This window comes from Limulus polyphemus, unplaced genomic scaffold (assembly GCF_000517525.1).
Source record: "Limulus polyphemus unplaced genomic scaffold, Limulus_polyphemus-2.1.2 Scaffold536, whole genome shotgun sequence".
Taxonomy (NCBI): Eukaryota; Metazoa; Arthropoda; class Merostomata; order Xiphosura; family Limulidae; genus Limulus; species Limulus polyphemus.
Genome location: NW_013666146.1, coordinates 353,810 through 357,074, shown reverse-complemented (window position 1 = coordinate 357,074; position 3,265 = coordinate 353,810). Strand labels below are relative to the sequence as shown.

The following is a 3,265-nucleotide window of genomic DNA, read 5'->3' as shown; positions in this document are numbered from 1 at the left end:
CCACCGCCAACTCTTGGGCGACTCTTTTAGCAACGAATAGTGGAATGGGCCGTCACATTATAACGTCCCCACGGCTGAAAGAGCGAGCGTGTTTGGTGTGATGGGGATTCGAACCAGGGACCCTCAGATTACGAGTCGAGCGCCCCTAACCACCTGGCCATACCGGGCCCACATTTTATGTTAAATATTTCTGTGTTTGACAAAATACACATACTTGTATTTTCTCAGGTTTAAGCCATTTACCAATGATTCTGATAAGTTTTTAACTCCAGTTATTAAATATTGGCTCAAAGCCTACAACTGTTTTTAAAAAAATGACAGGAGACAACGTGAGACTGAAGAGGACACACGAATGTGTCGAAACTTGTTTCTCCAATATCTGACAGTCTATTCCGTTTACGCTAGAAACCGGGTTTCTATACCCGTGTTGGGCAGAGCACAGATAGCCCATTGTGTAGCTTTGTGTTTAACTTCAAACAAACAAACTATTCAGTTTACAGTGGCTTTTTTTTTGTTCTCTGACTGCTACACACGATATTGTGTTATTTTGAATCTTTAAACAGCCAACTAAAATATAAAATATTTTCAATCAGTTAAGTATTATCTAAAAAAAAAGATCTTTTTTCATTATTTAAAAATCGAAATGCAAAAGATAAACATCAGTTTTTACCTAAATAATAATCAAACAAAATACGATTCTATTTTGGCCAATAATCATCTGTATAGCTTTTACAACACTCTTTAAAAAGCATGTATTTTGTGACAGTAATAGTAAAGTGTCATCTAATGCTAAGTTGTGTTACTCTTGATCCAGTCTAAGAAGTCAACCACTCGTGTGTAAACACCAGGGAACCCAGGTGCGGCGCACTTGTGTCCGAAACGACGAAATGCCAACCAAGAAGTAACAGCCGTCCACATTTAACATGAGTGGACCTCCAGAATCTCCCTGAAGGAAATATTATTACAAATACTTTTTATAAATAGTAATATTGAAATAAATAAAAGAAAAATATGGTCCCTAAAATAACAGTCTTGGGTTGGTTAAAAACAATATTGTATCTAAATATTTATGTTTTCTTATTTTACATTTATAAAGACTTACAACATATTAAGAACCAGCAAAATAAATACATTTATAAACAGGTCAAATAAAATTCGGTGGTTCGGTGATGGGCACACAGCACAAGCAACCTAACGCGCAGCTTGTAATCTGATTAACAATGTTTGTTTTAGTACAAACCAACACAATAAGCTATCTGCGATCTGTCCATAGCAGGTAATGAAACCCCGGATTTTAGCGTTCTCTAACACATCTTTTTTTGACATTAGGATTACACTTTATGAAAAGATTAAAAATAAATACTCTCAGAAACCAACAAATTACGTTTTGTCAAGTGTAAGTGAAGAGAGAGAGAGAGAGATGTAGTGGACCTTTAATTAGTAATCATTTGACGAAATAATTAAATTGGAAGAGGGTTTCATTTTAGGTTAGTAATAAATCAGTTTAATTTATTTTTTTTCATAATTTAAGGTACGAGCTGAAAGTTATATTACATTATATTTTACATATTCCACACAAAACCTTTTTATTACTTAATAAATTTAGAATAAATATGGAGGTAATATTAAATATCTCACTGAAAGCCGATGGGCAGATGGTTAGGGTTTGGTGAATTAGGAAAGCAATAAACAATGCTCTCTGTTTCTTGGCTCCCCCCCCCCCCGTGGGACAGCGGTAACTTTACGGACTTACAACGCTAAATTCCGAGGTTCGATTCCCCGCGATGGACACTGCAGATAGTTAAAAGTAGCTTTGCTCTAAAAAAGAAACAACTTCTGTTTCTTTATAAACAAAACAACCCGAAACTTAAAAGAGGTTTAAAGTCTTAACAGGCTTTTAGCCTATATCAAGAGCATCAGTGTGCTCTTCTTATCCAGTCAGGATTCAGTAATTCCAAAAACAACACATTTAAAGTACTACCTCTCCTGAATCGAAAGACCATTTAGAAATATTTGCTTCAACTCGAAGAGTTAATGTGTTATCTTTAATTAATGTAAATTAATTTTTTCTTGTTTGTTTCAGATAATCGCTCAAAAATACACAAGGGCTACCTGAGCAAATTGTCTTTAATTTTGAACTGAGGTAATAAACTTTGTTGACAGATCCAACTCTTAACTCCTAGTTCTCTAAATTGATTGTGGATTTTTGTCTGTCAATCTTCCCACAGTCCTAAAGCGTAGAGCGCAACATTTTTTGCGACAACGGGACGCGAGCCATGAATCCTCGGTTTACAATCCGGTACGCTAAAACCCAAGCCTATTAATATAAATAAAAGTATAAATAATTCTGTAACGTATTATCTAATTCCTTGGAACTTTCCTAAGTTTAACTAAGACCAACAAGTCTTTGGTCAATGTCACACTAAAATAAAGTATTAATCTACGTCGCTAGAAGAACTGTACATTATCACATATTCACAACTGTATTCAGCATCAGTGCTTATTAATTATTGTTTAGGGGTTAATGCCACCGAGCAGGGCTTTTTATACTCCTGATGCTACTGTAATTACTATAAATCTTAGGTTTTATATCTGTGAAATTGGTTTGGTTGTTGTCAAGCGCAAATCTATACAATGGGCTATCTGTGCTCTGCCCACTACGGGTTTCGAAACCCGACTTTCAGTGGCGTAAGACTGCAGACTTGCCGTGGGGGGGGGATATAATAGTGACAGAGATATTGACGTCATGAATATACTACCTAGACTGCTGTTCCTATAGATAGATTCCTCCCTAAATACGAGTGATGTTTACTATTAGAACAGAATGTAACTCCTATTTTTAAAGACTCGTAGCTCATAACATACCGCTGTGCCACTGGGGGGGGGGGGGCGTTTGTGATAGTGATTAGTAATCGTAGCATTCATACATAATTGTAAAATTAAACTGCAAAAAATGTAGTTTTTCTGGGAAGTGTTGCACGAGAAAAAAAGTGTTCGGATTGTGCTCTTTAGTCATACGCAACTCATTGCATCAAAATGATTCAATGTACAGGGCTAAAAATTTTCACAAATTTTCCTAATATACTCTGTAATGTTTTTGTATATTAAAAGTGCTGCCCTTTATTGAAAAAAATAATAGCCTTTTTTTAAGAACTCTAGTTTTCTATCTGTAATGTTTTTGTATATTAAAAGTGCTGCCCTTTATTGAAAAAAATAATAGCCTTTTTTTAAGAACTCTAGTTTTCTATCTGTAATGTTTTTGTAT

At 35.1% G+C, this 3,265-nt stretch overlaps 1 pseudogene; it reads right to left on the bottom strand.

Moving 5' to 3' along the window:
* Window positions 1-145: 145 nt before the first annotated feature.
* Window positions 146-3,265, bottom strand: part of LOC106458948 — a 16,513-nt pseudogene continuing 13,393 nt past the window's right edge.